This window comes from Jaculus jaculus, chromosome 1, assembly GCF_020740685.1.
Source record: "Jaculus jaculus isolate mJacJac1 chromosome 1, mJacJac1.mat.Y.cur, whole genome shotgun sequence".
NCBI classification, from domain to species: Eukaryota; Metazoa; Chordata; class Mammalia; order Rodentia; family Dipodidae; genus Jaculus; species Jaculus jaculus.
In genome coordinates this window covers 299,034,717-299,060,433 of record NC_059102.1, presented here as the reverse complement: position 1 = coordinate 299,060,433, position 25,717 = coordinate 299,034,717, and the positions used below count along the sequence as shown (strand labels likewise).

General features: G+C 42.0%; 1 protein-coding gene across 3 annotated transcripts in view; it reads left to right on the top strand.

Annotated features, from left to right (window-relative positions):
* Positions 1-5,592: 5,592 nt before the first annotated feature.
* The window catches only part of Ralgps2 (Ral GEF with PH domain and SH3 binding motif 2), a 141,390-nt gene continuing 121,265 nt past the window's right edge, over positions 5,593-25,717 (top strand). For 2 of the 3 annotated variants that reach the window (XM_045141935.1, XM_045141933.1), the window contains exon 1: positions 5,593-5,720. The gene's annotated coding sequence lies outside the window, so the exon portion shown is untranslated. Of the gene's footprint in view, positions 5,721-5,978; positions 6,060-25,717 lie in introns of those variants that run through there. The other variant, XM_045141934.1, reaches the window with a different exon arrangement.

The following is a 25,717-nucleotide window of genomic DNA, read 5'->3' as shown; positions in this document are numbered from 1 at the left end:
TGCATGCATCTGGAGTTTGTTTGCAGAGGCTGAAGGCCCTGACATGTCAATTCTCTCCCTCTCTCAAATAAATAAAATAAATAATTTTTCTTTAAACCGAGTTCCATCTAAAGTCTGCCTCAGTGTTTCTCCATTCAAGCGGAGTCAGAATCTTTGTTGATATGTAAAAGGCAACTATTGTGATAAACTTGACCAAAACCATTTCTTCTCTATGAGTCTGAAGAGTAATGCCTAAAACTTTCACAAGGGAAATGGAACACAGCAATAATTTATTTATTTATTTGAAAAAAAACATTGTCTGATAAATGCAATTATCCAACTTAGAGGAAACTAGGTAAAAGGCCTTTAAATAAATGCCCCCAACATGCCAGAGCTGTTTTAGCATTTCTTGTGTTTTCTTTAACGTATTGGCTGCTCTATCAAGATAAGACAGCGCAGGAAGTGTGAACGGACACGTATGTGAGTAGAGTGGGCCAGTAGGGAGAGTGACCGGGGCAGAGAAGGCTCGGCCGTGAATGCCTGTGAGCGTAGGTCAGGTGTATTAGTACTTCTAAGCTTCTGCGGACACGCTGGGATCATAGCTTTGGATTCTATCATGTCACCTCTGGGTCATTGGGAATAAGTTCAGCTATATTGTACGTTGTTTTTTGTTTTCTTGTAGAACTGCAGATGGAACCTAGGACCTTGGACATGCTTGGCAAGTGCTAATATCCCTCTGTTATATCCTCAGGTAATTGCACTGTGTTTTATTACTTTAGGGCATAGAAGGTAGTGATATCCATCTTCCAAGGCTGAGGGAAGATTGAAGAGGGGCAGAGGACGGGAGGAGCACTTTAGAATGCTGACTTCTGGATGTAAAGGGACTGTTGCCTTCAGGACCTCATAGCAGGCTGTCCTTACCTACACAAGACCTGAACAGTACTGAGCCTATTGACGTTCCATCATGGATGATGGAGGACAAAAAAAAAAAAGAGACATCAAACGGAAGAGGGAGCAGTTGGAGAGAAGTTTCGTTGAAGGGGGATGTGAGGGGGGCGCAAAAGAAGGGATTGGAAGAGGGGATTTTGATCAAAATAAATTATGTATATGTATGAAAATTGTCAATAAAAGTTTCTTTAAAAGTTAGTGAATTTCAGAACAAAATTAAGGAAAGTTGTTCAAACTGTTATTCTAGAGCTTGAAGACGAAAACCTGGCTTATTTAGAATATCTAATTATGTCCAACCCCTCAACGGCTCCTTTCATAATCATGTCAGATAAATGAGGCTTTATAGAAACTGAAACTGTCTTTAAAGTTAACATTAAAAATTATTAGATGAGCTAGAGAGATGGCTTAGTGGTTAAGCGCTTGCCTGTGAAGTCTAAGGGTCTGGGTTCAAGTCTCAATTCCCCAGGACCCACATAAGCCAGATGCACAAGGTAGCACATGCATCTGAAGTTCGTTTGCAGTGGTTGGAGGCCCTGACGCCCCCATCCTCAATCTCTTTTCCTCTTTCTCTGTCTGTCGCTCTCAAATAAATAAATAAAAATAAATATTAGAGCACACAAAAATTTATATGTATATTTATTTTTAGTTTTATCTTTTAAAATTTTAATTAATTTTTATTTATTTATTTGAGAGCGACAGACAGAAAGAGGCAGATAGAGGGAGAGAGGGAATTGGCGCACCAGGGCCTCCAGCCACTGCAAATGAATTCCAGACGCTTGTGCCTCCTTGTGCATCTGGCTAACATGGGTCCTGGGGAGTCAAGCCTTGAATCGGGGTCCTTAGGCTTCACAGGCAAGTGCTTAACCACTAAGCCATCTCGCCAGCCCCTATATATGTATTTTTGAAACAGGGTCTTGCTTTAGCCCAGGCTGACCTGGAATTCACTACTAGTCTCAGGCTGGCCTCAAACTCACAGTGATCCTTCTACTTTGACCTCCCTAGTGCTGGGATTAAAGGCATGCACCACCAGGCCCAAAAGAGAGAAAGGCGGTGGGGGAGGGGATGGGCTCACCAGATTGTGCACCTTGGCTTTATGTGGGTACTGGGAAATTCAACTTGGGTTGTTAAGCTTTGAAGACAAGCGCCTTGACTGCCAAGCCATCTCTCCAGCCCCAAACATTTATTTATACACAAACTTCCCACCTCCTAGTGTTGTTCCAGAGAAACATTATTCACCAGTAAGTAGATAGATCCCTATTGAATCATACCCAAGAGAGTTCCCCCCGTGAGAAACACCATAACTGTAAGCGTAAATTATAAAATATGCGCTCATATGTGAATGGGCTGTTGATCAACTTTGTCCTTGCTATACTAAGACCTGAGGCAGGTCTCCTCATATCTGGAGAATGTGACTCTTTGGAATTTTTTCATGCACCCATCCCCTCGAGGTGAATTTTGAATATCATGCTTTGCCTATGTTTTAGATCAGAACATTATAAACATACCTGACAAATTTCTTCAAAATGCTTAGCTATAATGAGATGATTTGTTTGTTTTTTAATTTTTTTTTCAGTGTTGGTCTCTTGTCTTGAAATGGCTTGCTCATCTAAATTAGTTCCTTGGCTTACTGCTTGGAAATAATTTGATGCATAGTAATAAAGCTGTTACACAGTGGTGATTCTTCTGAAATGCCCTTAAAGCATATTGAATTCTTATTGATTTCTATTGTATCTATTAGCATTTTTTGTTCTAAGACTACACATTTCTTGTCTTTTGGCAAAAGCAAATGGTACCCACAAGGCAATTTACAGAACTGAGTTGTAAAAAAAAAAAAAAAAAAAAAAACTGATCTGATAAAAGAAAATAGGTGTTAGTAGTCATTGCTTTTATTTACATATGAATGGATTGGAATGAACTCCCACTTTTTTTTTTTTTAAAACTAGGGTCTCACACCATAGCCCAAGCTGGCCAGGAATTTAGGGCAATCCTCCTGCTTCAGCTTCACAATTCTTGGGATTACAAATGTGTACCATTATATCTGCCTGGCTGGCTGGCTCTCTCTCTCTCTCTGTTTTGGTTTTTTGGAGGTAGGGTTTCACTCTAATTCAGCCTGACCTGGAATTCACTATGTAGTCTCAGGCTGCACTCAAACTCATGGTGATCCTCCTATCTCTGCTTCCTGAGTGCTAGGATTAAAGACGTGCATCACCATGCCTGGCTTCTTTTGGTATTTAAAAATATATATTATTTATTTATTTATTAGCAGAGAGAAATAGAAGACAGAAAGAATGGGCTCATCAGGGCCTCCAGCCACTGCAAATGGACTCCAGATACATGTACCACATTGAGCATTTGGCTTTATGTGGGTACTAGGAAATGCAAATTCTTAATCCTACCAAGTTTAGACATTTTTGAACTTTTCTCTTAAGGTTAATAAAAGAATCATTTTACAGGTTAACAATATGAGAAACAACACAGTGTGGTGATTATTCCAACCTCAGAAGTCAGTAGGCATAAGAATTTAGTATATCCATGGCCGAGCTCATGAGTCATATGGCTTTTGCTCTTCAAAGGCTAAATGAAAACTTCACTGCTTTTACAGTAAACTGTGAAAATTATTGGCAGATGTAGGAACACAGGCTCATTTGTTTTTATGAAACCTTACCTCAAGTTTAAAAGTAATTGGAAGACATTTATAAACCGTAGAATTGCCTGATGTTCCTCAGTTTCCTATTAAAGAGCAGTCAATAACTTGTGTGTGTGTCATGTATGTATTTATGTACATATATATATATATATACATATATATATATATAATTTAGTGTGTGTGTAATTGTTGTGTTATTGTTGGCACACAACCAATCACCTTTTCTTAATCGTTTATTAACACTGAAAAAAGAATAAACAAGACTGGGAAGATTGCTGAGTGGTTAAAGGTGTTTGCTTGTAAAGCTTACCAGCTAGGGGTTCAATTCCCCAGCACCTATCAAAAGTCAGGGGTACAACATGGCATGCATGCATCTGGAATTTGGTTGCAGTAGCGGGAGGCCGTGACCCATGTCTATACTTCCTCTCTCTCTCTCTTTTACAAATAAATACATATTTTTTTGAAAAGAATAAACATTTACCCAACTCAATAACTGGAAGGGGTTTTTCCTCCAGCTGCTAATTCAGTTTGCCAGTTGTTTTTTTGGGACATGAAGCAAGTAACATGTATGGGAAGCTTTCCTATGTACATGATGTATTTGCATCCTTTTAGCTTATAGTCTTTTTTTTTTTTTCTATCGCCCCTCCTCTTAAAGTCTATTTCTCATTTTAACTTTTAGGGAGGCCTTTTTACGTCTTTTTTTGGTTTCTCTACTTCTTCCAGTGATTACATCGTGATTGAAGACTTTATTTGAAAGTAAAATGGAATAAAGTGAAATACTGAAGTTAGTTGCCCGTTCTTGTTTTGTATCTGTTTTTAACCTACCTTTTGATGGGCATGGCTTAAAAAAGAAACCTTACTTGGGAGCAAAGGGGTTGAAGGGCATTCTAGTTTCCCCCACCTAGATAAAGACTATGACAGAAGGTAGTGGCAGGAAGAAGCGATTAGCCTTCTTCACCATGCCGGAGCAAACAGTTCTGTTTAGTGATTGTTAAAGGAAGTGAGGAAACCGCGTGGGAGCAGTCACCTTGGGTTCCTTCTTAATAACCTATACTCCACGGTGGAGGTGCAGTCCTCCTCCCACATTCTACTTCACCTTGCCTCCATAAGGACTTGCGATGATCACATAATCATCCAACGACGAAGGTGACTCGACTGAAGACCTTCCACTCAAAGTCACACTGCATCAAATGGTGCTAATTTTAAGCAGGCCACGGTGCACGTGTGAAACAACACCCCATTCGCATCCTTTCCATCCATCCCACCCCTTTTCCATTCGCAGGAGCTATTCCTGCAAGTAAATACTGCTCACCTGAAACTCACCAGAGACTGGGGAAATGCCAAATTTCGGACATTTGTTCGATAAACCAAGGGTCTTAGCACCTTGCCTAACGCCTACCAAGGCCTACCTCTACTAACACGTCTGGAATTGTTGATGTGAGAGTCCCCAGCCCTCCATTCCGATCCCCCCCTTCGACTCGGGCGCCAAGTCGAAAAGCACCCGCCAGCGTGGGCTGGATATTTGATCTCGGGATCAAGTGTTTCCAGACTTCAAAGGTGAGCGGCTCGGAGGGGCAGAGAGGGCTGAGGCCGGCCTCCACCGGGGATAACGCCGGCGCGGCGCCGTGCAGGAGGGAGGGAGGGAGCGAGCGAGGGAGAGCGATGGGGCTGCAGCGGTGCGCCACCTGTCCGTCGGTCCGTCCGTCCTCCCGCCGCACGAGCCCCGCCCCGCCGCCGACCCGGGTCCCCGGGGGGGAAAGGGTTGCGCCGCTCAGGCCCGCAGCTCGGGCGCGGGAGGCGACCCCGGGCCGCTCGGGGCCGCGCGAGCGCGCTCGGTTGGTGCGCGCGCCGCCGCGCTGCGCCCGTCGCGGCCCGGCCCCGCCCGCCCGCCCGGCTCCCTCCTCCCCGCGCGCGTGCGCGTGCGCGCGCTCCCGCCGCGTCCCCCTCCCACCCCCAGCGCGGCGGCCGGGGTGGATCCAGCGCACTCCCCTCCCCCGAGCGCCGGCGGCGGGCGCTCCGTGAGAGACGCCCGGCTGCTGCGCTCGGCTCCGAGCGCTCCCTCGCTCGCTGCGGCAGTGCTGCCGGACGGAGGCTGGAGGCCCGCGTCGCCCTTCCATCCCCGGAGGCGACGGCCGCGGATGCACAGGTCGGTGCGGGGCCGCGGTGCGGGGCGGTGGGTGCGCGGCGCGCCCCCGGGCTGCGCGGGGAATGGCGGCGGCGGCGGCGGCCGTGTGGGGCGCTCTCGGCCGGCCGTGGGCCCGGGGTCCCCCCTCCTCACGCACACCCGCCATCCCCCCCCCCACCCCCCCGGGCTCGCTCGCGCGGGCGGGCGGGCGGGCTGCGGCGCCGGGCGGCCGCTCCGCTCACAGTCGCTCCGGCGGCCGGGAGGACGGGGGAGCGGCGCGACGCCGGGAGCTCTCGGGGCGGCGGAGGGACCCCCCGCTTCCACCCGGCGGCCTCCTGCGCTGCGCCGGCCGAGCCTCAGGTGAGCCCGAGCCCCGCCGAGCCGGCCACACCCCCTCCTCTTCCTCCGGCGGCGGCGGCGGTTGCGCCCCCCGAAACCTGGCTGCCCGCGGGTACGGTGACCTGTTGCGGGGCGGCCCGCAGCCGAGAACCGCCCGGCGCCCGGGTTGGGTGTTGGTGGGAGGGGGGAGGACTCCGGTCCCGCGCGCGGCCGGAGGACGCTGCCCGTGGTCGCTGGCTGGCTGGCTGGCTGGCGAGCGCACCGGGCACCGGGGAGGGAGATTCCCGACCTATCTGATCCAGCACTTGCAAAGCCGCGATATCTGCCGGCAAATATCCGGAATTCCTTCGCTGTGTCGGATTAGCTAGGCTGCCGAACCCCGCGCGGTGGGGATGATCGTGGCCGGGGAGAAACTCGAGCCGTCGCCGAGGGGCGAGTAATCTACAAAATAGTGTGAAAACGTGTGCAGAACCCCATCATCAGCGCCCCCCCCCAACCATCCGTGGAAGGTCTTTCCCTGCAGCCGTGTGTTGTGTGCACGCCGGCTAGTTTCTGTGGACGAGGGCGTGCTCGGGAAGAAGCTGCGAGCTGATAGGAGGTACCTGGGTACAAATGGTAATTTGTTTGAGCTGGGAGGAGGGAGTAGGAAGAAAGGACAGTGATGTTAGCTGTGGAGGAGGGGCAGTTGAACGCGAAATTTCTCAGGAGCATCCCAGTGATGCCTATTGTTGAAGATCGTAAAGTGAAAGCACACAGGCAGTAATCAATTGAGCATTTTCCTGTATATGCCCTGGATCCGCCCCCCCGCCTTCACCCTTGCTATAGCTCTTTGGAATAGTGTTTCTGAGTTGACTTTGGTGTGTTGAGCATCAGGTGGACTCCTGTTCAAATGTCCTTGAAGGTGACAATTAGAATTTTGGCAAACTTTTCAATCTGTACTTGTAGGGTTGCAGTGACACAGAGCATAACTTGTCATAAACCCTCTTCTACTCATGTAATTACGTTGTAGCATAATAAATATAATAAGTGCAGTACTGGCACTGCTGAAGTGGAATTTCTAACCATACAGTATTATCTTAATAAAAATAACCTAGTTATGTTTCATAGTCAGAGTCGTGAAGTTGATTGTGTAGTTTCAAAGGTTTGGGAAATAACTTTCTTACCCTAGATCTATAGGTTAGATGTTCATGTATTCATTAGATGTCTTTTGAAAACTTGAGATGTAGTTATTTTAAGCTCACTTAAATTTTCTCTTTTTAAACTCGAGCATAATGATAAAGACCTGGTCTTTTTCCCCCATTGTGTTTCACCTTTCATTCATTTCAAGATTTTTGACTTTTCATAGTTCTCTGCTTGGGCATCTGAAATTCTTGTTCACTTTGCTTTGTTACGCTAGTTTACAACAGGAATTTAAAGGTACTGCATGCATATCAAGACTGCCGCAGGGTTGGAGAGATGGTATCATGGTCAAGGCACTTGCCTGCAGCCCCTAAGGAGCCAGGTTCAATTCCCCAGGACCCACATAAGCCAGATGCACAAGGTGGCACATGCATCTGGAGTCCACTTGCAGTGGCTAGAGGCCCTAGTGCACCCATTCTCCTCCTCTCTTTCTCTCATCTGCCTCTTTCTCTCAAATAAATAAATTTTAAAATTTTACAAAAAAGACTGGTGTACTTTCCTGATATTTATTTGTAATATCAGAAAGAATACATGAAAATTTTCTGAGAGAAAATACAATTTAAAAACTGGCATTGTGAATTATAGATATATGTGAGTAATGTATTTGTGTGCCTTCAGATACCAATCATATATTTCAGCTTATTCCATTTGAGACAATAGTTGTGTGCAGTGAATGATGGCTGAATAGGTAAAATGATTCTATTGCAATTTGAGCTCTTCTCCAACCACACAGCTCAAAAAAAAAAAAAAAAAAAAAAGACATAATCAAGAGCTTAAGCTCAGTGGTTAATAGAGAGAGCCACTCAGGGAAAGAGTAAGACGTACCAAAATGTGTGTGTGGGTATGGTCTTCTCAAGGAAAGTGGCCAAGAGAGGTAGTTCATTCTGCACCACACAGATTGAGTGCCTACCTAGTGGTTCTACTTAGTCTCTGGATGTGGGGGACATACCAGGAAAAAGGCAAATCTGTGCATTGACAGAGGTTAAATGATAAGCAGGCAAATATGTAAAAAAAAATTTTTTTAATAAATGGATCAAGGATTTAAAAAAAATTCTGTTTACTTTTATTTATTTGAGAGAGAAGGGGGGGAGAGAGAGAGAGAGAGAGAATGGGTGTGCCAGGGCCTCCAGCCACTGCAAACGAACTCTAGATGCATGCACTACCTTGTGCATCTGGCTTACGTGGGTCCTGTGGATTAGAGCCTCAAACTGGGGCCCTTAGGCTTCACAGGCAAGCACTTAACCATTAAGCCATCTCTCCCACCCAAGTTTAAAGTTTTAAGAACTAAAAACTCTTCTTATACCTTTTTGGTGAAGATATTGTGTGTTTCTTTCTGAGAATAGAAGACGTTACTACCTAGTAGAACAAAGCATGAAGACAGTAGTTTTAAAAATACGTATATGTTTATACACATCCGTATCTGGTTTCCAGCTAGACCAAAGTAAACATTCTTCTTGAAGTCAGAAGATGCAGAGTTTACATGTGGTTAAACATAAATTCTTGGGTTATATCCTTAAATGAGATGTTTGCTGAAATATTCTCTTGGCGCTTACTTGTTCATAAAGGAGTCTTATTTGAATATCTTTTTGTCTCTTATGAATGAAACATTGCCTTATTGTTCTTCCATTGTTAAAAGAAAAATCTGACTGGAAGTGAAAAACTTGACTAGAAGTGGTCATTTTCCATCCTGATGAACACATGACACGCATTGATGGGATCTTTGCAGATTTCAAGGTTTGAAAAATACTTGATTTTACTTAGATATATTTCTCCTTGACAAGCTTGTCAGTAACTGAGTTGGCTTATATAGACATTATTTTATTCATTGTAGATTTGGAAACTATATTCATGTAGTGACACCCAAACCAGCTCTTCATGGAATGTGATGCTCCATTTCAGGACTGCAGAGTTTGGTGGGGAGGACGTCAACAATTGGTGCTACAGCTCAGCATTTAGTATGCTACAGATTTCTTTTTCCAGACATTCCTAAGAAGCTTTTAAACTTTAAGCATTGTATTACTTTCTTCTTGTTGTGACAAAATACCCAACCAGAAGCAGCTTATGGAAGGAAGAAGGTTTAATTCACCTTACAGTTCTAGTCCATCATGACGGGAACAGGAAACCAGGGTGTCACATCATCACATCAGCAGTTAGGAAGTGGAGAGCAATGAATGCTGGTGCTCAGTGAGCTCTCTCCTTATATAGTCCAGGACACCAGTCTTTGGAATGGTGCCCCCCCCATAGTCAAGGTGGGTCTTCCCACTTTAATTAAACTAAGCATGATAATCCTATATATGCACAGAGGCTAACCTAATCTATACAATCCCTCATAGATGATTTTAGGTCCTATCAACTTGACATATAAGCCATCACAGCTTTTAATTGAAATTTAGTGTTTTTCTTTTTGTGAGTTGAAAGGTTACTGTGTTCTCCCCTCCTTGAAAAGTATTGTTTTCTTTTGCTATATAAACACAGGTAATTTGTGTCCACTTTAATTTTTCAAGTCAGGGTCTTTAATTTTTCAAGTCAGGCCTAGGCTGACCTGGAATTTCTCCTTACTCTGGCCTTGAAAAAGATTGACTATACATTTACCTAGTTACAAAGCTGAGGTTACAAAGCTGAGCATGGTGGTAGACACCTGTGATCCCAGAGCTTAAAAAGCTAGAGTTCAAGGCTAGCCTGGGCTTCATAGTAAGTTCCAGGTCAGGCAGTGCTGCAGTATCATACTGTCTTAAAAAAAATTAAGTTGGTTACTTTATAGTTACTGCCTAGTTAGGGATGTTGGAAGGCTATAGATAGAAGGGTGTCCTGGTATACATTTGTTGGGATATAGCGCTGCTCTTATAAAGCTAATAAGTAATAACTGAAATGAATATTTTTCTTTTGGTACTGACTTGAAATGTACAGTTCTTTGGACTGTGAAAAGATTCAGAATGAAAGTTTCACTTTAAACTGAATTGATAAACTCTTGTTTTTCTTAGAAACTTCCTCAGAATAATTTTTTCTTCTAAGTTTGATTTACTTTTGTATTTTTTAATCTTTTTAAAATTATTTTATGTATTTACTTATTTGAGAGAGAGAGAGAGAGAAACAGGTAGAGAGAGAGAATGGGCACACCAGGGCCTCTAGCCACTGCAAAGGAGCTCCGGATGCATGCGCCATCTTGTGCATCTGGCTCCTGTGGGTACTGGGGAATTGAACCTGGGTCCTTAGGCCTCACAGGCAAGTGCCTTAACTGCAGTACCATCTCTCCAGTCCTCCTTTTGTTTTTAAATAAGTCATTTCTGAAAAACTTTCCTTAGTGGCATCCCTTCACATCACGTGCTATACCCTGTTTGTTTTGAGGCAAAGTCTTACACGGTGTAGCTCAGGCTGGCCTGGTAATCACTGTGAATGCAAGAGTTCTGCCTGAGCCCCCTGAGTGCTGGGATTGCAGGCATATGGCACCATGCCCACCTTTCCTTATCCTGCTCTATCTTTCCCTACGGTATTGATTTATCTGATATTGCAGTACTCTTGGTTACTACCTTCCTGCCTGAATTGAAGGAAAGCATCATGAGGGCAAGGATTTAGTTTTGTGCATTGCCCGATTTGTTCCTAACACCTGGAAAAGTACCTGACACACAGACTGTGTTCAGGTATTTGGAGAGTAAATTAATTGGGATTAAGTGATATGACTAGCTTATTTTTGTTTGCTTTTTTTTTTTTCAAGGTAGGATCTTGCTCTAGCTCAGGCTGACCTGTAATTCACTATGTATTCTCATGTTGGCTTTGAACTCACAGAGATCCTCCTATCGCTGCTCTCTAGTGCTGGGATTAAAGGCATGAGGCACCTCACCCAGCTCCTTTATTCTTATTTTTAAATACTCTTAAGTAATACAACTGTCCAGTTAAAAGCTAAGTATGGGCTGGAGAGATGGCTTAGCGGTTAAGCGCTTGCCTGTGAAGCCTAAGGACCCCGGTTCGAGGCTCGGTTCCCCAGGTCCCACGTTAGCCAGATGCACAAGGGGGCACATGCGTCTGGAGTTCGTTTGCAGAGGCTGGAAGCCCTGGCGCGCCCATTCTCTCCCTCTCCCTCTATCTGTCTTTCTCTCTGTGTCTGTCGCTCTCAAATAAATAAATAAATAAATAAATAAATAAATAAAATAAAATAAAATAAAAACTAAGTATTACCAGTATTAGGATGAAAACTAGTCACCTGCCTCTTTCATTCATGACTTTCTTTCCTGGGTTCTGCTCACAAAGCAGATATTTTAGATACTATCACTATTTTTTCTGATACTTACTTTTTTGTTTGTTTTTGCTGGCATGAATTCATAGCTCTACTACTTAGATTTAGGTCCTAAGGGCATCTTGAATTTGCCCTTTTATCTTCTCTATATTGTTCTGCCATACTTTTGATTACAAGTTCATTATTTATATTATTATGACTTTGTAAATATGTTAACAGTTGAACCTTACAATATACTGTGACTAAATTTCCTAGAGTTAATTTTTTTTCTTTTGTATTTTTGTTTTCTTGTGTGTCTCTGGTTTTCTCCTCAGACTGTCCAGGTACCTTATAACACATCAGGTAGTTCATCCTTCAAGCTTTTTAAGAATTGCAGCAGGTCGTCTTGAGCTCTGTCTTCCCCACATTTGCACTGTTACTCTGTACTTGGGCTGCACAGCTGGAGCCCGTGCTCTCTGGATCCATGTCTTCCTCTTGACCGTTTACTTTCTTGTTTTGATGAGTTGCATCTTTTGATAACTCCAAGAGTTTGTGGCAAGCTGGGTGGGCATGGTGGCTCATGCCTCTAATCCCAGGATTTGGGAGGCCAAGGCAAGAGGATTGGTAGGAGTTCTGGGCTAGCTTGCACTAAATAGTGAGACTGTCTGCAAATAAATAAACCCACAAGCAGTTTGTTGAAAGGTGAACCTTCTATTGCAGAAAATAGTTTTATTCTACACTGAGATTTGTTTGATAATTTGTCTCGGCTCAGTTCTGAATTACAAGGTGAAAATAAATTTTCTTGAGATACAAGGGATTGCTATATAATTTTCTCGTTTTAAAACGTTGTTGGAGGGGCTGGAGAGATGGCTTAGCGGGTAAGTGCTTGCCTGTGAAGCCTAAGGATCCCGGTTCGAGGCTCGATTCCCCAGGACCCACATCAGCCAGATGCACAAGGTGGCACATGACGTCTGGAGTTTGTTTGCAGTGGCTAGAGGCACTGGTGCACCCATTTTCTCTCTCTCTCTACCTCTTTCTCTCTCTCTGTTGCTCTCAAAAACAACCAACCAACCAACCTTAAAAAGAAGTTGTTGAAGTCTTAATGTCATTCAGAGCTTTCCTCTGGCCTGGCCTTAGGTTTCGTCTTTGAGTTCAGTATGTTTGATATGTCCCTGATCATTACATGTCTTATATAGGTTTTGATTTCTGTGACAAAAGTTTAGTGGGCCGTAACATACTGTAGGTATTTGCTTACTGCTACTGTTTTTACCTTTCTAGAATGAAAGCAGCCATTGGTGGCACACCTTAGAGTTTGCTGCCCCTGATCCATGCCTCGGGGGAAAGAGGAAAATATGCTGCTTTCCCAGGAGTACGAAAGTTACCACAGCAATGGGAAGGAGGGCGGAGAACATAGATTACATCCATGAAGTTTTCATCTCAGTGTTTCCTTTCCTTTGGCTTTAGTGTTTAGGAATCAATCATGAGTGAAAGTAAAGAGTGGGAGTATGTAATGAAGGTTTGGGAAGAGAAGAAGATGCATAAGAGAAAAGGGGAACAACAAAATTTTGTATGAAACCTAATTTTTTGTAATCTAATTAAAATTTTAATTAAAGCATGTATAAATCAGAGGCATACATTTATTTTATTTTTTATTTTTACAATTCCCAGGATTCCCAGCCACTCAGCCTGGTCAGGGAAACTTGGAGTTGTCCATTCTTCAGTGTGCAAAACTCATAAACATTGTCATTTATTCCAGGGCTAGTTACTGCACAGTCCAACTAAGGCTGTCCACTGTACGCTAGGGTCACACGCAGGGATAGCATGGGGAATATAGTGCAATTGCACGGCAGCACTACAGGCTTACTTGAAAAGATAATCCTGAATTTTGTGTTCTTGATGTTAATAGGAATCCCTCTAGAATTCTGTGAAGTATCTTGTTATTGAATTTTTATTTTAGATATGTTTTTATTGGGGTGTGGCTGTGGAAGGGCGCACATGTCCCATGGTACGTGTATGGCAGTCAGATGACAACCTCATGGTGGGCTGTCCTTTCCAACGCCTTCTTTTGAAAGCCTCTCCTGCGTGTCCCCAACCCCAGTGTATTCGCCAGTCTAGCCGGCCCGCACGCTTCCAGATTGCCCTGGCTCCACCCTGTGTTACTGTGGGAGCTTTGGGATTACAGATGTGTGTACCGCTGTGTGTCTGGCTCTGCGTGGGTGGTAAAGAGGATGGAACTCACTCTGTTGCACTTTCAGGCAAGTGTCTTTAACCACTGATCCATCTCCCCTGCCCCTTAATTGATTTCTTTTTTTTTTTTTAATTTTTTTTTGATTCATTTTTTATTTATTTATTTGAGAGCGACAGACATAGAGAGAAAGACACATAGAGGGAAAGAGAGAGAATGGGCGCGCCAGGGCTTCTAGCCACTGCAAACGAACTCCAGACGCGTGCGCCCCCTTGTGCATCTGGCTAATGTGGGACCTGGGGAACCGAGCCTCGAACTGGGGTCCTTAGGCTTCACAGGCAAGCGCTTAACCGCTAAGCCATCTCTCCAGCCCAACCCTTAATTGATTTCTTATTTTGTTTGTTTCTCATGGTAGGGTCTCACTTTAGCCCAGGCTGACCTGGAATTCACTATGTAGTCTCAGGCTGGCCTTGAACTCTCAACTATCCTCCTACCTCTGCCTCCCAAGTGCTGGGATTAAAGACGTGCACCACCATACCCAACTTTTTAAATTGATTTCTTAAATGTGTGTGGTGATGTGTGCTCATGTGTATATGGAAGTCAGAAGACAACCTCAGGTGTCAATCGTTAGCTGCTACCACCTTTTTTTTTTTTTTTTTTCAAAGACAGGCTCTCTCATTGGCCTGGAACTCACCAGTTAGGTTAAAGTAGCTAACCGCTGAGGTCTTCTTCTCTCTGCTTTCCTAATGCTGGGGTTACTGGCATACACCACTATGCCTGGGTACTGGAGATTGAACTCGGGTCCTTATGCTTACAAAGCAAGCACTGTACCGACTGAGCTCCCAGCCTTGGTTTTATGCGTAAAATAATTTAAGCTCCCCTCCCCACTTCTAAATGGTCTCACTAAGTAGCTATTGGCTGCCTTGGAACTCACTGTGTAGACCAGACTAGGCAGAGGGAGAGAGAGAATAGGCGGGCCAGGACCTCCAGCTGCTGCAAATGAACTCCAGACACATGTGCCCCCTTGTACACCTGGTTTACATGGATCTTGGGGAATCGAACTTGGGTCCTTTGGCTTTACAGGCAAGTGCCTTAACTGCTAATCCATTCCACCAGCCCTATTTATTCATTCTTTTTATTTGTAAGAAAATGAGAATGAACACTAGAGCCTCTTGCCACTGTGACAAACTCCTGATGCATGGGCCACATTTTGCATCTGGCCTTGCATGGGTACTGGGGAATCAAATCTAGTCCTGCAGGCTTTGCAAGCAAGTGCCTTTAACCATTGAACCATCTCCCCAGCCCTTTAAAAAAGTTAAGGTCACTGATAGTTTGTTAAGATTAAGAAATACTCTCTAGTATTAACTTTCTGAGCTTTTAAATAATATATTTAATTTGTAATTAAAAATTGGAATGACTTACTTTCTCTTAAGGAAGAATGGTTCTATAATTGCATATTTTGATTTTTGTATGCTGATTTTTATGTCCTGCAACATTACTGAAATTGTGATGTTTATTCTTCATACTCTATTTTTTACCTTTAAATTTTAAGTATTAATTTATTTATTTGCAAGCAGAAAGACATAGAAGAGATACAGACACAGAGAATGGGTGTGCCTGGGCCTATAGCCACTGCAGACAAACTCCACATGCATGTGCCACTTTGTGCATCTGGAATTGAACCTGGGTTGTTAGGCTTTGCAGGCAAGTGCCTTAACCACTGAACCATTTCTCCAGCCCCTCTTCATACTTTCTTTTTGCACCTTTTTTAAAATTAAGCATATACTTTGTATGGACACATCATGTGTTGGTACCATCATTTCCCTCCTCCCTATCCCCATTCCACTGAGGGCCCTCAGTGGGTTATGGGTTATGAGAGTAGCAGTCATTGTGGGAGGGGGCAACGCCTCTGGATATGCCTAGCAACCTATGGCTCTTACAGTTTTTCTGCCTCCTCTTGTGCAAACTCCCCTGAGCCATGGTGGGTGAGTTTTAAGTCTACCTCAGTGATGAGCTTCTGCATCTTTGCTTTGGTAGGTGTTGAGTATCTTCAGTGTCTTGTCAGGCTCGCCATGGAAGCAGCACTCTTGCTCATCTCACCAATTCCTCTGTATTTTCACCTGGGCCCTGGCTGATATGTGTGGGTGGTTTATCTCCCAGGCCCTTGCTACCTTCTGCCCCCAGTGAGCACTTCCCCCAGAGAGCAGACCTCTCTTCATACTCTAAATGTGGTGTGTTTGTTGGTTTGTATATGTCGAAACCATCCTTTCATTCCTGAGATAAATCTGTTTATAAATCTGTTTTGGTCATGGTGCTTCTTTATCTAGCTCCCTCTCCAGATCTATTACCAATTTTCTTTTTGTTTAATCTTCTAAGTCTCCCCCCACCCCCCGACTTTGGATTTTCAAGGTAGGGTCTCACTCCAGTGCAGGCTGATCTAGAATTCATTATGTATTCTCAGGCTGGCTTCAAACTCACGGCAATCCTCCTACCTCTGCCTCCATAGTGCTGGGATTAAAGGTACGTGCCACCACACCTGGCCTTTTAAGTATTTGAAATCACCGATTCAGATTCACTATTTCACATGACTATACAAAGACTTAAAAAAAATTATTTCTTTGAGAGAGACAGAGAAAGGCAGAGAGAGAGAATGGGTGCACCAGGGCCTCCAGCCACTGCAAACGAACTCCAGATGCATGCACCACCTTGTGCATCTGGTTTATGTGGGTACTGGGGAATTAAGCCTCGAACCAGGGTCCTTAGGCTTCACAGGCAAGCACTTAACTACTAAGCCATCTCATTAGCCCCAAAGACTTATTATGTATTAAAAGTATTAGCTAGCTGGGCATGGTGGCACACACCTTTAATTCCAGTACTGGGGAGGCAGAGGTAGGAGGATCGCTGTGAGTTCGAGGCCACCCTGAGACTACATAGTGAATTCCAGGTCAGCCTGGTCTAGTGAGACCCTACCTTGAAAAACAAACAAACAAAAAGTATTAGCTCTTTTTAGGCTGAAGAGATGGCTTAGTGGTTAAGGTACTTGCCTGCAAAGCCTAAGGACCCAGGTTCAATTCTCCATATCCCATGTAAGCTAGATGCACCTGATGGCGCATGCTTCTGGAGTTCCATTTGCAGTGGCTGGAGGACCTATCACGCCCATTTTTTCCTCTCTCTCTGTCTCTATTAAATTTTTAAAAGGTATTAGTTTTTTGTCCCTGGTTTTTTTTTGTTTGTTTGTTTTTGTGATAGGGTCTCACTCTTCTAGCTTAGGCTGACCTGGAATTCCCTTTGTGGTTTTAGGGTGGCGTCAAACTCATAGCAATCCTCTTTCCTCTGCCTCCTGAGTGCTGGGATTAAAGGTGTGCACTACCATGCTTGGCTATCCTTTGTTTTAACATTTTTATTTTATTCTTTTGTCACTTAAATTTAACTGTATTTTATTTATCTTAAAGATGGCTTCTCTTGTAAGATTTATTATTTAGTATAAACTAGAAATAAAAACAACACTATATAATTTGAGTTCTTTATTTGTATTTTATAAATTTTATTTGTGAGGTGGGAAGGGGGAGGAGGAAGTATGGGTGTGCCAGGGCCTCTTGCCAGAGGCATGTCACTTTGTGCATCTGGCTTTACGTGGATGCTGGCAAATGGAACCCAGGCTGGCAGGCTTTGCATGTAAGTGCCTTTAACCGCTGAGCCTTCTCCCTGTTAATGATTAGAGATCTTTAAAGATGAGAAAATGACCCAAAAGTGATGAAATTTGTTTTATTGTGTATCTTGGATTTTCTTTAGTCAGATCTATTAATGTTTATCTTTTTTTCCCCCCGTTACTAGTGTTAGTTGTAGAAAGTCTTTTCTATGTCAAAAACCTACCTATCATGGAGCTACATTCCATTCCTAGCTGCTTTTTTGTCAAGTATACATGATAGTCTCTCCACCGTAGAATTACTGTAAAGCTAAATGGAAAAGTGTAATGCATAGAATTCTTCACTCTTTTTCAGGATTTTGGAGATCAAGTGAATTATAGTCCATTTTCTCTATACCTGGGTTATCCCAAAGTTTTGGGCTACTGAAGTGTATTGTTTGTTAGACCTCTTCCAGTTCTGATTTGGGCTCCCAGGAATTAACTAGGACTTTCTGACCTTCTAGAATTAACTTAGATAGAAAACCCTGTATATTCTGCTGGTTGTACTCCTGTGATGTGTTCCTTACTTCATGGACAATGCAGTATTTGTAGGTAGGTGATTAGTGAGCATGCCTTTTAGGTGTGGTCGACACTGCTCTTAGTCTGACACTGCTCTTAGTCTGAGTTCTGTAAATTGATATTAGGGTAATCTCTGCTGCGTTTCTCTAACAGGTTTATATTTTTATAGGTTTGTAGAGTTTATATCCTATCTCTTAAAACTCAGGGAACAAGAGTAGGAATACCATAACAAACATCTTGAGGATATTATGGATAAAAAAAAAAACTGCCTTTAATGCATTTTTTTCTTTTTTAAAATATATTTTATTTATTTATGAGAGAAAGAGAGAATGAATGGGTATGCCAAGTCCTCCAGTCACTGCAAATGAACTCCAGACACATGCACCACCTTATGCATCTGGCTTCCATGGGACCTGGGGAATCCAACTGGGGTCCTTTGACTTTACAGACAAATATGCCTTAACCTCTAAGCCATATTCTTCAGCCCTTTTTTGCTTTGTTTTTATTTTCTGTGAGCATAGTACTTGAGAAAGTTATACAAGTATCATTCTTCACATCTTAGTGAAAGACAGAATCTTAGAGTGAAGCCATAGTAAATAACAGACTATATAACTGTGTGTCCACGGAAAGAATATCAGCTTTGCACAGGAGATCAGACAGGCGTGATCCTTAAGGGTTGCACTTCATTCAGGTGGAAATATTTAGGTAAGTCCTGGGAAGTAGCATGACTGAAGACAGTACAGTAAGAGTTAATCGCTGGGCATGCTTTGGAAGGGTTCATTTGGAAGGGGTGGGGTGTTAGAGTAGAACTAGATTAGGAAACCCTTGGAAATGAAGCAGAGCAGATTAGCATTGAAATAATAGTACATACTGTTAACCACTGACTTTGAGTTTCTTGCTCTGTTTCTTCTCTGGAGGCTGAAGAAAAGTTGTGGTTGAAGATTAGAGGAGAAATACAAGCTATCTAGAACTCCTCTTCTTAAAAAAAAAAAAAGATTTATGTATACATTAACCATTCTTCCCAACAAAAAGGCTTGAAACAATATTGACATGAAGTAGTATTAGTAAGTTTTATGTTAGCTTTTGTTTCTATTACTAGTCTTAGCTAATTATATAATAGGAAAATAAAAATAAATTTAGGGCTGAGGAGATGGCTCTGCAATTAAAGGTATTTGCTTGCAAAGCCTGCTGGCCTAGGTTCAGTTCCTAATTACTTATGTAAAGCTGGACATACAAAGTGGCACACACATCTGGAATTTATTTGCAGGAGGCCCTGGGGTGCCCATTCTCATATTTATATCTTTTCAACCCCTCCCCTGCTTGCAAATAAAAAATATTAAAATTAAATCCAAAGCCTTCTTACTGCCATTAGGAGAGCTAGAAAGTGAAGCTAAGGATATATCTACCAAAGGTTTTTTTTTTTTGCTGTTGTTGCTTCAATTTGATTTTGTGGTTCAACTCACAACCTCATAACATTAAAAAATGCTCTACCACCTATGCTACATCCCCAGATCCTGCTGAAGGTTTTTTAAATTTAATTTTTGTGTGTATGTATGTATGAGAGAGAAACAGACAGAGAGGGAGGGAAAGAATTGGCAGGCCAGGGCCTCCAGCCACTGTAATTGAACTCCAAATGTGTGAGCTACCTTCTGTGCACGTGCGTGACCTTACATGCTTGCATCATCTTGTGCATCTGCCTTATGTGGGATCTGGAGAATCAAACATGGGTCCTTAGGCTTCACAAGCAACAGCCTTAACCTCTAAACCATCTCTCTCCAGCCCCCTGCTGAAGGTTTTTAAAGATATCTCTGTAGACTTTTGAACCTGAGGGAATTTTAAATACTATTAAAGCCTTTTTTTTTCTGTGCTTGTTTTTCAAATAGCCATGAATTAGCTATTGCATTGCTATAGTATTGAGGTTAATGAGTTTAGATCTTTCTCTCTCTCTCTCTCTTGTTTTTTTTTTTTTTTTGTTGTTGTTGTTTGTTTGTTTGTTTTTCAAGGTAGGGTCTCACTCCAGCCCAGGCCGAACTGGGATTCATTGTATACTCTCAGGGTGGCCTTGAACTCACAGCAATCCACTTACCTCTGCCTCCCAAATGCTGGGGCTTGCCACCATCTGCCCATCTTTAAATTTATATCTCTTATCTGTATCAAACCAATGTGGCCCACAAATACAGCTATGTAAATGAAGAGGGAACAGTATTACTTCTGCTTGATTAGAGCTAGAAATGATAGATGGTTGCAAGTCTTCCTCCTGTTATTATGCTCTTAATACAGTGGCAGTCCTTGACTTAACAATGGCTAGACCTGTGACCCATGTCTTACATGTGTGACTCTGTTGATTACATGATCTCCTTAGTAACAGCCAAAATGTGTACTTATAACTGCTTAGTTACTAACTAAACAGATTAGAAATAAATACTGGCAGGACTTTTGAGCCCCAGATTAGTAGTGATTTATCTGATTCAGTGTCCTAGGCATGTTGCTTATAATGCTGGCCTTCCTATATTTCCTTTGAAGAAAACCTTATTTTTTTCTACAGTACATTGCAGAAGACCTTGATGGCTGTGTTTTATACCATGTAAAACTCTTGGCAACTTTAGCAGTGGACATTTGACCCAAGGACCACTAATCCAAAGCTAACAGCATGGGATTGTCTAATTAGGAAAATTATAGTCGGGTATAAGATACATGTAGTTAATTTACACTTAAGCTATGGGAGCAGAATTTGAAAGACGAATTGCTGTAGAGTCCTATAAAACTACCTTAAGGAGGGAGGGAATAGAAATAAGTAGAAGCTGTGAGTTATAGAAATGCTAATTTGGTAACTTGAAAAGAACATGGTATATGTACCCAGATAAGCCAAAATTCTGAGAGGAGTCTTCTGGTTTGAGACATGAAGGCACACAGGATGAGAGGTTACTGCACTGACTTATGGTTCTTTAGATAGATAACTGTTATCTACTGTTATACATGGGTCCCTGTTCTCTGAGACCACCTTCATTTCTTTTTACCCCAGGACAGATGGTCAGCTTTAATGTCAGGCTTTTGGCATAAAGATTCTGGCACTTATCTTTTACCAACTACATGAAGTGGGTAAAATTTTCAATTTGTCTGTTTGTGATAAGGTCTCACTCTAGCCAAGGGTGGTCTAGAACTGACTATGTAGTCCAGGCTGGTCATGCACTCAAGACAGTCTTTCTGCCTGAGCCTCCCAAATGCTGCTGTTACAGGCCTAAGCCACAACTCTGGGCTCAAGTTTTGCAACTTCTCTCTCTTATTTCTCATCAACAAAACAAATATGATAATAGTACCCTACTTCATAGAGGTGATGTGAGGATTCCAATGACATACACCAAGCTGTACAATGCTGTTCACATGTCATATGTTTCATATATAGTATTGTATGTGTATATATGTGTAATGCTGTTTGAGGTAATTTCTTCTGGGGGCAACAAAGAGATTTTTTTTGAGGAAGGGTTTAGCTCTAGTCCAGGCTGACCTTGAAATCACTATGGAGTTTTAGGGTGGTCTGGAACTCGGGGCCATCCTCCTACCTCAGCCTCCTGAGTGCTGGGATTAAAGGGGTACACCCACCCATCTCTACAAAGAGAGTTTTAATTAAGTTGCCTGCTGATTAACTTATTTTACTATAAGCTGCCTGTGGGCTAGTTTTGAAAAATAGTGTTTAGGATATTAAAAAGTTTTATCCAATATTACTGTTAGTACATGTACTTACATATTGAGCACTTAATAGATAGCTGGTGGTATTCTAAGCATTTTATTGGTATTAACTCATTGGATCTTCATGATAACTTGAAGTTTTTATTTTATAGATCTAGAAACTGAGGCATGGGGAGAATAATCAACTTGCCTAAAGTTACTTAGCATGTAAATAGATTTGAACCTTGGTGGTCTAGTTCTAGTTTTAGTTTGTAAATGTCCAGTTCCTTTTCATTTGTATCTACTTAAATGGAGTGTATTGTGGCTATTTCTCTTAGATTTTCTTATGCTTGTTTTTCTTCCATTTTAACAGAGGTATCATACCTCAGGTACTGCAGCCTGTCTAGGTGGGTACTATCATAGGTTCTTATATTTTACATAAAGGGGCATAATATCTCTTGAAGGAAGACCATTGTAATTTAAAGGATGTGTACTCTTAAGTCCTAAAGCAACTCTGTAAAACAATCACAAGATATACCTAATCATCCAATAAAGTAGATACAATGAATACACTCACTTAATTCAAAAGAAGGCATAACAAAAGAAAATAAAGAACATGGAACACAGGAAGATGATAGGTTTATTGTTTTAAACATAACAAATGATCACAATATAAGTGGTTCTAAATGCATAAGTTATAAGACAGAGATTGTCAGATTATGTTTTTTAAAGCAGTCAGGACTCAACTATCTCTTGTCTGTATGAAACATACTTTAAGTATAATGATGAAATAAGTTAAAAGTAAAGAATGTAAGAAGACATGGAACTTCCTTACCATAGCCAAGAGAAGAATGATGTGGCTATATTAGTCTCACACAGTAGACTAAAGAGCATAGAATATTCATTTCTGTAGAGTAAGTATATCATTACCTAATGATAAGGAGGTCAGTTACTTAAGCAGAGATGCTGACTGATTCTAAGCCAAGGGTGGTGGTCCAGGCCTGCAGTCTCAGCACTCAAGAGGCTGAGGGAGGTGGGTCAGGAATTCAAGCTCATCTTTAGCTATAAGACTGTTTGAGGCCTACAGGAGTCTTTGTCATGCAAAAAAAAAAATACTTTGGACATGAAAATATGTTGTTTTAGAATTTGTGGGATGCCACTAAAACAGTAGTTAGGAAAAGAATTTACAGTCTGCATGTCTATATTAAAAATAGAGATTTCCAAGCAATTGCTCCCACTTAGGAAGAGAGTGAAAGAGCATATTAAAGTAAGATAATTATGAGAAAGGAAGTAATAAAGATCAATACAAAAGATACAGTTGGAGGTAGCTTGAATAGATGGCCCACAATATATTCAGTATTTTATTACACTTTCTAATTTAAATCTGCAGACACCTGGCTGGAGGAAGTGTCACTGGTTGGATCTTATCCAGCTCTAAGGGGTGCTGGTGGATTTGAGATTCCAATCTAAAGATATGCAAAGTGCATGAGTTCCTCCTGGAGTTCCTGAAGTGTGTGCTGTGTGGCTTTTGGCTTTGGGGCTTGTGGTTTCTCTCTCTCTCTGCTTGGAGCTATGAAGGCAGGCCAGCTACTTCTGCCGTTATCGAACTTCCCCTGGATCTGTAAGCTTCAATAAATCCCTTCCTCCATAACTGTGCCTGGTCTGGAAGTTCATCTCAGTGAACCTGAAGCTGTCTGCTACCCCATTTTTCTGCTTTCCAGTCACTGAGTAGAGAAAAATCAGTGTAACTGGTCACAAACTAGGCTTGGGGGAGAAGATACTGATAAAGCTAATTAGAATGGTTGGTGTCAGGAGTGATGGGTGAAACACTCAATCTGCAGCGGCACAGATAATAAAAGCATAGCAAGAGAAAACTTTGAACAACTTTATGTCTATACCACTTATTCAGGAAGAAATAAATGTACTGAATATCACTGTGTCTGTTACAGAAATTAAGTTTGTGATCAAAACAGTCCCAGGAAGCAGTAGCAACACTGAAAACCACTTAGGATGAAGGTCATTTCATAAATATATTCTCTTAGACCCCGGAGAAAGAAAAACTATCTATTCTACAAAATTTTAGACAGATTGTTTCTTAGTGTATTCTGGTAGGTCAGCATTGCCCTCATGTTCATACTAGACAAAGACATTATGAGAAAAGATTGCACAGAAATAACCTACAGAGGCAGATGCACAAATTCTCAACATGTTTATGCAAATCGATTGCAATAAATAAAAAAAAATACATAACCTAGTAACATTTATTTCAGGAGGGTAAGGTTGGATTAATATTTAAATTTAAAAGACAGTCATTTTGTGATTCATTGTGTTAACCAACTTAAAAAAGATAAACATCGCATCATCATTTACATAACCAGAGCAAAACCACATTGCACATCTTCATTAAAGATAAAGACATGTCTAAGAGTCTTACCATTTATACACAGGAATATATTTGATGGTGGACCTCTGAATTCACACTCTCTAAGACCAGAAACAAGACAGTGATGCCTACTCTCAGCACATTTGTTCCACAGTTTACTGGAGGTTCTAGTGAGCAGTCAGGCAATTCAGATCACAAAGGACAAAGTAAGATTAATTGAAAGAAACGCCTCGTCAATTTTTTGTCAGTGTTTCACAGATAGGTCAAGACATTGGTTTTCAGATCAGGTATTTTAACAATTTTACTGATGACAGTTGGATCTTAACAATTTTCTCTTTTTCCATTTATTATTGGTTTATTTTACATGTGTGCAGTATGTGTAGGTGTGGTATGTGAAGATATATGTATCTCATACATGTATGTGCAAAGGCCAAATCTCTTTCTGTATTACTCATTCACATATTTCCTTTAGACAGAATCTTTGAACCTGGAGCTGGCTGGCTGACCAGTGATTTCTCCTGTCTCTATTCCCCACAGGACTGGGGTTACAGGAGTGGATGGCCTAGTTGGTGTTTTTTGTTTGTTTTGTTTTGTTTTTTGAGGTAGGGTCTCACTCTAGCTCTGGCTGACCTGGAATTCACTATGTAATCTCAAGGTGGCCTCAAACTCATGGTGATCCTCCTACTTCTGCCTCTTGAGTACTAGTATTAAAGGCATGCACCACCAAGCCCAGCACCTAATTATTTATGTATGTGGACACTGGGGAATTGAACTCAGGGCAAATCTGACCTTCTCAGGCCCTCATGTTTGCATGACAAGAGCTTTTACCCATGGGTCCATCTCCCCCTAAAATTTCAATTTATTTTTAATATATAAAACAGAAAAATATGCATTTTTGAGTATCATGATATTTTAGTACACGTATGTGTTGTGAAAAGCTTAAATCTGGTTGCTTTTATCTTGAACAGTTATTTCTTTTTAAAAAGTATTTATTTATTTATTTGAGAGAGAGGGAGAGAGAGAATGGGCACCCCAGGGCCTCTAGTTACTGCATACTCCAGATGCATGTGCCCCCTTGTGCATCCAGTTTACATGGGTCCTGGGGAATTGAACCAGGGTTCTTTGGCTTTGCAAGCAAATGCCTTAACTTCCAGACCATCTCTCCAGCCCTCGAACAGTTACATCTTTGTTACAAAACTCCTCTAGCTTTTTGAAATATAAACTACATTATCATCTTTTTTATTTTAGAAGAACAAGTTGAAAGAATGGGAGATTTGAGTGAAATAATAGGGAAAGACAGTAATTTGGATTGAGGGCCCTTAAGGTGTTTTTTTGTAAGGAATGTCTTTCTAACTATAGTAATATTTGGAATTTAATAAACTCAGGATCTAAAGTGTAGTTTGCCACAACTGTATATTTCTCCATTGCTTCTCCAGAAGGCTGGTGGTTTTATTGCAAGATATGATCCATAGGCAGCTTTCCTTTGCAAGTTATTCCCATCCGTTATACTAATGCATCACATTATAAGTAAAGTCTCTCTTTGTTTTAGACCACAAGTTGGCAGGCTTTCTGCAAAGGCTCAGATAGTAAGTATTTTAGACCTTATAGGCCATACAGCTTCTGTTGCAGCTGTTGAGTTTTGCCTGTGTAGGATGAAAGCAGCCTTGGACAATAGATGTGATAGATGTGTGCATGATTTAGTTTGTCAGTTGCTGTTCTAGGTCATTAGCATTTCCTCTTTGGGACATTTTGCAGTTGTTACTCCAGTAGTGTATGGTTACAAATGGATGAAAATGGCTTTCACAATGACGATATGGGGTAGGTGAATGACATGATGGTCCGTTGAGCAGGA